Source organism: Chenopodium quinoa, unplaced genomic scaffold, assembly GCF_001683475.1.
Source record: "Chenopodium quinoa cultivar QQ74 unplaced genomic scaffold, ASM168347v1, whole genome shotgun sequence".
Taxonomy (NCBI): domain Eukaryota; kingdom Viridiplantae; phylum Streptophyta; class Magnoliopsida; order Caryophyllales; family Amaranthaceae; genus Chenopodium; species Chenopodium quinoa.
The window spans coordinates 6,163,906-6,177,095 of record NW_018744704.1 but is presented as its reverse complement, the minus strand read 5'-3'; positions in this window follow the sequence as shown (position 1 = coordinate 6,177,095).

Here is a 13,190-nt window from a genome sequence, read left to right as displayed (position 1 = left end):
AAAGGGGGAAGACATGATCCTTTCTTGGCTAATTCAATAGCACATGCTTGACAGGCGACAAATAGATCTTCCCATACAACTGGATCATTGTTTCCCAACAGACGAACTTGAGTCATGAGTTCCAGAGATAGTTTATGTGAACTTGGTGCTTCTTACAACTCTACTCTCTCACAAAGAGTTAGGACTTCATCAAGAAGCTTGATTTCTGGAGATATAGCTACTGGGATACATGTGTGTAACAATCAGGTGTTGATAAAGACTAAATATACATCATAACTCTATAAGGTTAGGATGCTTATTTTCACCTGACTCTTGTATGGTTGAAGCTTTATTTCCTTGATCTCCTTGGTCAATGGTTGTCAATGCTTGAAATGATGGGCATGTTAATTACCAATAAAGAGATATGAATAGAAGATATGTGTCACTCACCTAAATCTGGAGATGCACATATACTTCTAAAGCCTCTTCACGAAGATTTGGATTTCATAGTATCAATCTGAGGCTCAGCGCCCTTTGTCTGGACACTTGTGGTGTCACTGTGCACCGTTTCTAGAATGGACCCTGTTTCGGGGTTTTTTGATGTCTTGCGGGAGAGTTACAATTCCGGGACTGGTATCCCTGCGCCTGTACCTGCAAAACAACGAAGACTCCTTGTGGTGGGAGTTCCGCCTCCGACGATCAAGTTAGAACGTGTATGAGGAGTGCATAGTGCGAAAAAGTAAAGGTTGGAAGATCTGGTTCCTCTAGGTGAGGAGTGATCTAAGTGTTTAGGTGAGTGTAATTAATGTACTTCACCCTCCATTAATGAGAATTAATGAAGGTATTTATATGCCTTGGGATGCGTGCCAGTCCTAGGTTTAGGTCAACCTAGGGCTGATTGGGCTTCCACAAGACTTTGGGCCTAGGTGGCCGGTTTTCCAATTTGGCATGGGGGAGGCCACGTGTCGTAGCATAAGAGGTCCAAGGTGGACTGATCAACACTTGACACGTGGAAGGCTCCAATTGGTCCATGTGGCGGACACTTGGCAGAGCCTGAATGGTCCACTTGTCAGGTGATGATTGGTAGGGAAAAATCCCCTAAACATTTGCCCCTCACAAGTGGCACGTGACTGTTCACATGTCACCCGTGACAGGTGTCGGCTTGTAACAGGCGACGGCCTGCTATAGATGTCGCCCTATGACGGGCCGAGCATTTTTCCCGCTCGTTTTTTGAATTTGGAGGCGACCCTTCGCATTCTCCTTTTTCCCTATATAAGGGCATGTTGATCAAGTCTTTTGTTCACATTTGCGAACTTTTCAAGAGAACTCTTGGACCCCTGAACTTGAGCTCTGACACTTTGCAACTTTTGACCTGCCGATTATTTCTGACAGGCCGACTGCTTTTGTTAGGCGTCTGTTCGATCAAGCTCTCCTTCAGAACTTAAGTTTCAGGTAACCGTATGTTCCTTTATTCTTTTTGCTTTTGCACTTTTTCTTTCCTTTTTGAAAATGAGACCTCAAAAGCATCCGGCACGACCTAGGTTAGCTATCAGCCGGTCACCGGGGACGGCTGAGTCTAGGACTAGGGGTGTTGACTGCCCTGCGGTACTTCAAACTTTGCGCAAGTCCCGGAATCCAGCTGTCTTTGTATCTATGCAGGACAGTATGGCAAGAATAAAAAAGACCAAGAGGATTGAAAACTCTGATGGCTCCTCTTTCCGGGTTCAAATTAGCGAGTTGTCAGACCAGCTGCCTGATACCGCAGGGACCCAAGGTGGCCCTTCTGCTGAGAGCTCTGAGGAGGGAGCTAAAGTAGCCCCTTCCCACTTCACTGTTGACCTGGCTAGTTAGCAGAGCTCCCCTGAAGAAGAAGAGGGGTCGGCCCCCTCAGGGAGGGGGAGGAGTCGGACTCTTCTGATAGTGAGTCTGACTCTAGCTCTTCAAGCCGCCTCTCCATAAACTCAGAGGAAAGACATTCTCGTTTGCATGAGGCGAGACTTTCTCATACGGCTAAAAAGGGGGACGACTGGTCGGAACCATCCACCTCTCATAGGGAGTTGAATACTCCTTACTACTGCCTCGTTCCCAAGGGCCGAATCAAGGCCATGAAGGAACGCTTAGACTCTTTTCTATCGGACCATGTGATGGGTGCCGATTTTCTACCATTTGTGCCGAATGCTGAAGATACCATCGTCTGGTCTGCTGGCACCAGCTATGGGGACGCCTGCTTTGGCTGTTATGAAGCGGCCATTAAGGCGGGTCTTTGATTTCCCCTGCATCTGGCCGTTCAAAAAATCCTCGACGGATACGAGGTGGGGCTATGGCAGTTATCCCCGAATTCCTGGTTCAACATCCTTGGCTATGTGGCCGGGTGTGAAATATATGGGGTGGAGCCGAATTTTGAGGCGTTCACCCATATGAACTATTTAAGCCAGACCCCCAAGGCAAGCGGTACTTGCTGGTACCAAATAATGAGCCACAAAGGCTATCTAATGACGAGGGGGAAAGAAAACAAATGGAAGGATTGGAGAAACACCTTCCTTATCATCGGCAGTCCCGACAAGCTGCTGAAGCAGCGCTACAATAGGTGGAACAGAGATCCACCTCTTCTAGCAGGCGGTCGTAGCATGCCGCTTGTTCCCCTCAAGGCCAGGGAAGAGATCCTAGACCGAGGGCTTTTCAAAGTAGAGATTAGGGAAAACTCTACTACTAGGGTACGAGAGCAAGTGCCCCTAAACTGCGTCCCAAAGTTTCAATGGCTCTATGACGAGTACTTTCTGGCCGCCTGCGGCCTTAGCAGTCGGACCTCCAGAGGTAGCCGGCCACTTTGAGCATGTATAAGCATCTTTTGTTTTATTTCTTAATTTTCTAACTCTTTGTGGTTCTTATTTGCAGTGGAAGCTATGGACTAAATTTCTGCGTCAAAGAAGGCGGCCGCCTTGCTGCGGACCTCCATCATGCATCAGAAGCGGACCTCTTTTGATTCTGCCAAGGAGACGCCCATAGTAAGTTCTGAGCCTTCGAACTTGTCTTGGAAAACTTGTTATTATTAGTATTAACCATACATCTTTTTTGCAGGCGAGCACTTCCAAACCCTCCTCCTCCCAACAGCCGGACTCAAAATTTCGGAAGACGACTACTGGGAGTACGCCTGGATCTGCCAGGAAACAGTCGGCTGACAAACAGCCGATTACCCCACAAAGTGTGGGTAAACCATCACAAGTCCTTAGGGACAGTCGGCCTCCAAGAAGTATAACATAGCTCTGCTAGACTTAAACTTTTCTCTTCAAGGCTTTCTTCACTATTCTTACCTTGCCCTTCTTTGGATGCAGGCGGCCCCCAAGAACCAGACTTGGTTGAGATGGCCAAGTCTATGATCAAGGTTATCCCTCTAGAGGAGAGGGATGCGGTCAAGGGAGTCGGCACCCTTGACTTAGACGGCATCATGGGTCTCCTGTCTGAGGTATACTTAGAATTTTATAATATTGACCTTGCCTGCCGCCTGTTATTTTCAATTCTGACGCTTGTTTTCCCTTTTTCAGACCATGTTGCGAGTACACGGCCTCCGCAGGTCGATTAGCGCCAAGAATAAAGAGGTAAAGGCTGCTAAAGCTATGACCGCCTCTGACTCTGATAAGGCAATGTTTCAAATTGCCCAAAATGAAATTTTGACAACTGATATTCTTTATTATCAAGCGCAGGCCACTTCCACTATCCGCAACGAGTTGGAGGCGGCCAAAAAGATGAACAACGACCTGGAGGCGACGGTCAAGGGTCTCCGAGATGAGCTGAAGCCGCTTAGGCAAAAGATGACCCAATTTGAGGCCATGGAAAAATCTTTGGCCTGCAAAAGCAGGAGAAGAGCCTCACTGACGAGCTTTCGGCTAAGGCAGAGAAAGAAAAGATTGAATTAGTCCAGGCCATGATGGACGACTCGGCTCAGATCATGAAAATGATTTGGACAACCCTCTTCCCAAAAGCTCACTATACCGCCTGGGATAAGAAGTTCACCGCTTGTACTGAAGAGTACAACCGAAGAATTATGGGGCAGGCGAATGAGGAGGATGAGGCGGCCGACTCCAGCTCTGAAGAGGAAGAGGAGGTGGTGGCCTGCAACCAATTGAGGTGGATGCGCATAAAGCTCCTGCCCCTGAAGGCGAGTCGTCAAAAGAGGGGGCTTTGAAGAATCAAGCATCCGACGCTAAGCTCGATCAGGCGGCAGTTGAAACTCAAGCTCCTCCCAATGTTTAAAGCTTTCATTTTTTCAAACTTTTCTCCGGCCTGCGTGCCGTTTGCTCTTGTATCACTTTACCCGGCTAAGGGGCCGGGGTTATTGAATATTTTGCTGGTCTTTATGGCCAGTTGTTTATATGAATTTGGCGACCATCTTTCGGTTGTCTTTGCTCACTGAATATTGTTCATGCTTTATTTTTGCTAAGTGTACAGGATCCTACTATCCGCTTGTATGTCATACCAACTTGTTTCGGCTAAAAATGTTTTAAAATTTGTAACTTATCGTAAGCCAAAGATTGCGAACAGGTACTGGGTACCGACTGCCTATGCCCCTGGACGATTGGTTGTCTTGATTCCTGGTTAGGCGATCAGTCGGCCATTTACCCAGTCAGATCCCCAATGTATCTTAGGAAATATGTTAGGTTTGTTTAAGTTTTTCAAGTTAGAAAGGAACAGGTCGCTTTTAACCAGCCCGCCTGTTTGGTTAAATAAGGATAGTTCGTGAGTCCCTTTTTGCCAAAAAACAGTCGACCTACGAACCAGATTTTCAAACATGTTTGGTTTGAAAGGGAATCATCTTAGTAGGGGTCGCAGTACGAGAGCTTTTGTTTGCCTTTGGACAGGAGGACTCCTCATACTTTTTTGAATTCCTGCTAAGTATGAGAGAGTGACTTGTGAGTAATCTTTGAGATTACTCATTCGTCAGCTTCTGAGCTTGAGTAGTAGAGGTACCAGGCGGCGGAGGTCGACTGATCCCCTTGATTAGCCAATTTTTTTTGGCTATTTACTCAAGAGGTACCGACTGTACTTATCCTAAGTAATACAGTCGGCCATCTGACGCGGATGTTAACTGCTAATGCTTGTTTTGTTTAGTGTTAGAGTTATCCTTGTCTCAAAAACGGCTACGTGATTGCCCTTGGGGACAGTCATCTAGGCACCGTGTAATTAGTTTATAGAGCAATGTTCCACCCAAAAGGGAGCTGCTCTCTGCGACGAATTTCATCCGGATGGATGCCGCCGGACGCCTGCTATGATGTTGGGACAAATCGTATTAGTTTGAGGATTGGATCAGTTGGCTGGGTGTCTGGTCTAATCATTCGGCCATAGGCCTTAGGTAGTTCATGGCGAACTAAGTATAGGAGAGTAGCCGACTGTATATAACTACAAGCGGCGTGCCCCTGGTAATTGAATGCATATTTGAGTAAAATGGAGAGTAGCCGGCTGTTTTACCAGTTGGCATGCCCCTCATTTGATGAAAAAATGGAGAGTAGCCGGCTGCTCATGGAGCAGGCGGCATGCTTCTCTAAGTATAATACCAATGAAGTAAAATAACAAAATTTATTAGTAGCTCTTGGCTATTTACATCATTCAAAAATAATACTTCTTTAGATTATCTACATTCCAGGTTCGAGGCAAGGGTTAGCCGTCTGGTGTTTCTAGGCGGTAGGTGCCATCTCGGACCTCTTCATAGATTTGGTAGGGTTCTTCCCAGTTAGGAGTTAATTTGCCTGACTCATTAGCCCTACCGACTGCTTCCATCTTTTTTAGTATAAAGTCCCCCACTTTGAGTGGACGCCTGTGCACTCTTTTGTTATATGATCTTGTCATTCTCAGGTGGTAGATTTCATGGCGCAGGGCTGCATTGCCCCTTTTTTCTGGAAGTGAGTCCAATGCCAGGCGCATGGACTCCCAGTTCACCTCTTCGTCATACAACATTATTCGAAGAGTCGGCTCGTAGTGTTCAATTGGAAGAACAACTTCTGTCCCATAAGTTAGGAGGAATGGAGTTTCTCCAGTCGACCCTTTTTCACTCGTCCTAATGGCCCAGAGAAAATGTGGTAGTTCGTCTGCCCATAGGCCGCCTGCTCATTCAATCTTCTTCTTAAGACCGTCTGAGATGATCTTATTGAAAGCTTCTACTTGGCCGTTTTCTTGAGGAAGGCCGAGAGATGCAAAGCAGTGTGAGATGCCTTGGTCTCCCAGCAAATTTTTGAGAACAGGCGTCTCAAATTGGGGACCATTATCAAAAACCATAGACATGGGCACCCCAAACCGAGTGATGACATTTTTCCAGATGAATGAGATCACATCCTTCGTCTTTATTCCCTTAACAGCCTCAGCCTCAACCCATTTAGTGAAGTAGTCGACTGCAACAAGTATGTACTTCCTGCCGCCTGTAGCAGGTGTATAGGGACCTAGGATATCCATGCCCCACTTAGCAAACGGTATTGGGCTATGGATGGCAGTGAGATCAGTAGCCGGACGGTGAATTAACTTGCCAAACCTTTGGCACTTGTCACATTTTTTCACCATCTCCATGGTGTCTGCTTCTAAGGTAGGCCAAAAGTAACCTTGCCACCTTGCTCGTTGAGCAAGCGACCTGCCGCCTACATGAGAGGCACATTATCTAGAGTGTAGATCTTCTAAGACCTCTCGTCCTTTTTCTGGGGTAACACATTTCAAGAGGGGTTGAAGGTATCCTTTCTTGAAGAGTTCCCCCTTTCGCATCTCAAAATTGGACGCTCGCTTTTTCAGTAAGGCCGCCTGGTGATGATCATCCAGCAAGGTGCCGTCTGTTAAATATGCCCTGATTGGGTCCATCCAAGTTGAACTTCGATCTAGAATTCCGATAGGATCTTCTTCAATACTCCTCTTTTCCATAACTTCCCAGAAAACAGTTCTTGGAGTGTCACAGGAGGCCGAGGATACCAACTTTGAAAGAGCATCCGCTTGGTTATTTTCAGACCTGGTTACTTGAGTTAGATGAAACTCTTCAAGTGACCCGGCCGCTTGTCGTACCGCCTGCAAATATTTAATCATGGCCGGATGGGTTGCTTCGTATTCGCCATTATACTGACTCACTATCAATTGTGAGTCAGAGCAGGTGTCTATTCTTCTTGCCCCAGCTGCCTTACACATGCGGATACCGGCCAGTAAAGCTTCATATTCTGCCTCGTTGTTCGAGGCTTGGAAGTTAAAATGTAGAGTATACTCATACCTGTCGCCTTCTGGCGACTAACATATGATGCCTGCTCCACAACCATTTGAGGTGGAGCTCCCATCCACATAGACCTTCCAGACTTGGTATGAAATTTGAGAATCTGAGGGCCGAGTCATCTCTACAATAAAATCAGCAAATGCTTGCCCCTTTACTGCTTTTCTTGGCTCAAATGAAATTTCAAGGCTCTGAATCTCTATCGCCCATTTGATCATTCGACCTGACGACTCCATAGTTGTCAGTGGCCGCTTAATTGGCTGATCTGTGTAAACGATGGCTGAATGTGCCAAGAAGTAAGGCTTCAATTTTCTAACTGCCATGAAGAGAGCAAGACCAAATTTTTCCACTAGGGGGTACCTCAACTCGGCATTTTTCAATACATGACTGACAAGGTAGACTGGGAGCTGGTAGTCGTCTCTTTCAGCAAGGAGGACGTCACTTAGAGCATGGTCAGACACTGCGAGATACATGTAGAGCACTTCTTTGGGCAGGGGACAGACCAGCCTTGGTAAGGAATGCAGATGGACTTTCAGTTTTTAGAAGGCTGCCTCAGCATCCGACCCCCATTCAAACCTTGCTTTCTTCTTTATTGCCTGAAAAAAGTAAAGGCACTTGTCGCATGACCGGCTGAGAAATTTTCCCAGGACCGCCAGACAACCTGTTAACTTCTGAACCTCTCGGACTGTGCGAGGCGACTGCATGTCTATGACCGCCTGCACTTTCTCAGGGTTCGCCTCTATACCTCTCTGATTGATGAGAAATCCGAGAAACTTCCCAGACTCAACCCCAAAAACACATTTCTTGGGATTGAGCATGACATGGTGCCGCCTGAGTGCGGTGAATGTTTCTCGGAGGTTGGCTAGATGATCCGACTGAAGTTTGGACTTTACAATCATATCATCTATGTATGCCTCGACATTCCTTCCAATTTGGTCGAAGAAGACCGTGTTAATCATTCTTTGGAAGGTGGCCCGGGCGTTCTTCAAACCAAACGGCATGACCGTGTAGCAATACAACCCTTGATCAGTGACGAAGGCCGTCTTCTCCTGATCTTTCTTCCACAAAGGAATTTGATGGAAGCCAGAGTAGTCGTCCATGAAACTCATTAAAGCGTGGCTGGCTGTTGAGTCAACCAGGCTGTCGATCTTAGGTAATGGATAGCTATCCTTAGGGCACGCCTTGTTCAAATCAGTGTAGTCCACACACATTCGCCAGGTACCATTCAACTTCTTTACTAACACAACGTTTGCAAACCAGTCTGGGAAATAACATTGTCGAATGAACCCTGTATCAAGCAACTTTTTAACCTCGGCGGCAGTCGTCTGACTTCTTTTTTCACCATGGTTCCGTTTCTTTTGGCGGACCGACTTCTTTTTCGGATCCACAACCAACTTATGCACTGCCAAGTCTGGACTGATGCTTGGCATCTCATGTACCTCAAATGCAAAGATATCCTTGAATTCCTTCAAGAGTTGGTGAAAATCTTCACCCAGTACCGCAAGAGCAGTCGTCCCAACTTTGACTATTCGATTAGGACGTGAGTTATCCAAGACAACATCCGTCTGCTCACTAGCCGACTGAGGGCAGAATTCGTCTGACCACTCCTCTGCTAGTGATTGCTATCTTTTTTCTTTTCTCTCGGCACCTAGTTGGGTGGCCTTTCTTTTCTTGGCGCCTGCTGCGTGGGCAGACGCATCCTCCTTGACTTGTGCAAGGTCATTGTTCTCTCCACTTGGGCCAGCAGCCGCTACAGTGGGTTTAATATCAGAGAGGTAGCACTCTCGTGCCATCTTCTGATCTCCCCTTAAGGAGCCGACTATTCCATCATCCCTCTCAAATTTGAGCAGCATAAGAGAGGGAATAATGACATCTTTAGAGTCGTTCAGGGTGGGTCGTCCCAAGATCATGTTGTAGGCCGATAGTTCTTCAACCACTAAGAACTGAACCACCATGTGATGGCCCTCCCCTTTCTCACCCAGACGGATGGGTAGATCCACTTGTCCCACTAGGTGTACAACACTTCCTCCAAACCCTACTAAAGGGTGAGATACCAGATGTATGCAGTCAGTTTTGTACTTGAGCTTTGCCAAGCACTTGTTACTGATGAGATCAGAGGAACTACCGGTATCTATGAGAATCCGGCCAACTCTTTGGTTGGCCACCTTACATTCAATGACAATGGGGTCATCATGCGACCCCCTAACACCTCCCAGATCCTCTTCTGTGATGACAATTTCTGGGAATGAACTCTTGGCGGTCCGTCCTTGATGAACGGAATTAACATTTAACCGCCCGATGTTGTCTTTGTTGCCCCTGATAGTGGGGCCGCCTCCTGAGAAGTCGCCTGCTATAGTGTAGACGATGGCGTCGTCAGTATCTGAACTGTCGGCCTGTCGATGATTCTTCTTGGCCGACTGCTTTTGCTTGTGGGGAGCCTTCCCCTTGGACTTCTTGACATAGGAGTCAAGATCACCCTTTTCAGGCAGGCGATCCAGGTAGCGCATGAGGCTAATACACTCATTGGTATCATGACCAATGTCTTCATGGAAATCACAGAATTTCTTTTGGTTCCGATTACTCGCAGAACCTTTCATGGGGGCCGGCTTCTCAATGGTCATCCGGCCTTGGATATCTTTGAGTATAGCTTGGCTATCCTTATTGAACTCATAATTCGGGGAGTATGGTTTAAACTATTTTTTCTTTTTTTGGGACGGCTCATCAGAATAGTCGGCCGCCCAGACTTCTTTTCTCGTCTTCTCATATTTATTGGCCGACTGCTTTGGTCGGCTCTCTTTTTTGTCGAACTTTCTTCCATCCGACTGCTTCCCAGTATTACACAGGTCTGTCGCCTGTATGTAGGCTTCCGCCTCAATTAATGCTTCTTGGAGAGTAACGACTCTCTTTCGGACCAGGTCAAACTTGAAGGTCGACCCATCCTTTAGACCTTTGAAGAAGTCAGTGTAGGCTATCTCATCCGGCAACCCTTGTATTTGGATTCTCATCAGGTTAAACCACCTGATGTAGGAACGAATTCCCTCCTTTTCTCCCTGTTGTATAGTCCCTAGGTCAAGGGTCGTCTTCTTAGCAGGAATATTCATGGCGAAGTTGGAGGTGAACAAGTAGGCGAGGGTCTTGAAACTATTCACACACCTAGTCGGCAGGTTGCCAAACCACTGTTGTGCAATGCCCTTCAAAGTAGCTGGCAAGCACTTGAACCATGTGGGATCATCCAGTCCTTAGAGGTACATAAGGTTGGTTAACGCCATCAGATGGTCCTCTGGGTTAGTAGTACCATCATAGGCACCTACTAATACATTCTTCACTTTGGCCGGCTGGGCGGCCTCTATAATTTCCTTGGAGAAGGCAGACGACTGTTCTCCAAGTCTTAGCAATCGTAGTTTCCAGTCCAAAGGTTGGACGTTTCTTGCCGCCTGCCTCCAAACAGAGGAGGCTGCAAGAAATATTGTTGTTGCGGCACGTATGGCTGGTGTGGCACATGCGGAGCCGACTTGTCTTTATGGGATCTGGACCGACGGGAGGTGCTGCCTGTTTGACTCTCATAGTTTGATTGGGAATACCTCATGGAGGTATTATGAAGACTGTCTTGAAAATTGGAAGTAGAGGCCGACTCTGACAGTCGGTCATTCTTCTTCTACTCTAGCAACAATCGAGCATCTGAGTAAGTTTTCTTTAACCCATCCGCTTGAACATGACGAATGGGTTTTCTCTTCCTTGGTGAGGGAAAACGATACTTTGTTAAGTCAATCACAGGCGGCTCCCACTTCCTAGAATTAGGGTGAGGAGTCACCTCCCGACCTTGTACAAGCTTCCTCCTTCCAGACTAAGAAGGTTTTCTAGCCGACTGCTCCTTGGATGGAGCAGGCGTCTTCTTGTTAATGAGATCCTGGATCTCCCCTTTGAAGCTATTCATGAAAGTCATGAGTTCACTTCTAGTGATGGGAGCAAATCCCTCGGCCGCCTGTTGATGATCAAGCAGCTGGCCGGCAGGTTTACTAGACCCAACCTGGCAATCTTTTTGTTCCTTCTTTTCAGTAGAACGAGTTCGTCGAGCTCGTAAGGTGTCGTATGGGGTCGTATGAGTCTCAACCTCGACCTCATTGTCAGTATCCTGGTCACTATAGACCTGAGGGTCGTCCATAGGACGCCTCTCACTCTGATTCGGTGCAGACTGTGATTCCATCTCGAAAGTACTCTCCCCACAGACGGCGCCAAAATGTTTCGGGGTTTTTTGATGTCCTGCGGGAGAGTTACAATTCCGGGACTGGTATCCCTGCGCCTGTACCTGCAAAACAACGGAGACTCCTTGTGGTGGGAGTTCCGCCTCCGACGATCAAGTTAGAACGTGTTTGAGGAGTGAATAGTGCGAAAAAGTAAAGGTTGGAAGATCTGGTTCCTCTAGGTGAGGAGTGATCTAAGTGTTTAGGTGAGTGTAATTAATGTTCTTCACCCTCCATTAATGAGAATTAATGAAGGTATTTATATGCCTTGGGATGCGTGCCAGTCCTAGGTTTAGGTCAACCCCTAAATGCTTGTGGTTCACCACCAGATGATGAATTTTTGCCCAATTGATGTTTATCTGAAGAAGCATTCTGGTCCTTAATTGGGCCATCATCACCTTTTCTCTTCTTCTTGTCAGGACCTTGACTTGTTGGAGGAGAAGGTATAGGATCACGAGGTGCCGATTTCTCTAATGACAGCAGGCTTTAAGCAGCATTTTTCTCTAAGAGATCTGGAATGCTTGTTGTATTCCCTAGCTCTTCTTCATCACTGTCAATTGAAACAGGGTTGGAAGGCATGGTCTTTTCTAGAGACTTTCGTTTCTTTTTAATGTTCGGAGCCATACCTAACATGAAGGAAATCATAGTGAGTAACAAGGTACAAGAAGCTTGAACAAATTAGAGCTAATGCACTTACTGGTAAGAGGGATATAAGTGGTTTTTAGATTTGGTTCTGTTTTGAATGCAGATTGAGACCTTGTGTTGGGACTTGACATGGGGATATTCCTATGCTTGTTACTCCTTGATTTTTGTAAGGAACTTGGGGTCGAAAGAGAAACCATCTTTCTCAATCCAACTCTATCAATGTGGGAATGAATGATATCCTTTATGAGTCATCTATGGTCGTGGGTTCCTAATTGAACTCTGCAGCAATCTTAGTTGAGTGATCAATTTGATGATAAGTAGATTTGCATTTCATCTTGATCGAAGATACATCAGTCTTCTTCTTGCCTGAAAAGTAGATTGTGAGTGGAGAGTAAAGAGCAAGTGAAGGAAACACTTAGAGGGATTCATACCTTTATAAGTGCCAACGCTCATAGCAAAGTGTGCCTTGTCATATTCAACAACATGAGCTTGAAGAGGTCCATGATACCACCATTCAAGATAACTTAAAGAAACCACATTGCTTGACTTCCTGGGATGCAAGACGACTTGAGGATATGCAAAGGAATCACTCTTCCAAACATCTTCTTCTGGAAATTTTGGACAAAGATCCCAAGGAACGTTACATGTAGTGATCAACGGGATAGCAAGAGAGTGGCATAAACCAAATTGGGCTACCATTTGAGGATTTTAGGCTTCAAAACCAAAGTGTTCTAGCTCTCATGCGGGCAAATCCCTAGAAGCTAACACAGAACACTAGAATGGGGAATCCTTCTCAAAGGTTTTCCTCATGCCTACTGTTTTAAGCCACTTTGAAGTTGCATCAAAAACCCATATACTATTAGGATCTAGGTTATCCTTCCGGCTCATAATATACCAACTAACAGACAATGGGTCTAACTCCAACAGACAATTCATAACAAGATTAGGTTCAAGAACTTTTTGGTGGTCAAAATAGTTGTAACATATTTCTGCATATGAACAACAATCCACTTTTAAAGATTTCTCCCTACAATCAAGTTTTGACACATACAATGCTTTTTCAGCTGCCATCTCGTTCTTTAACTCTTTCTCGGTCT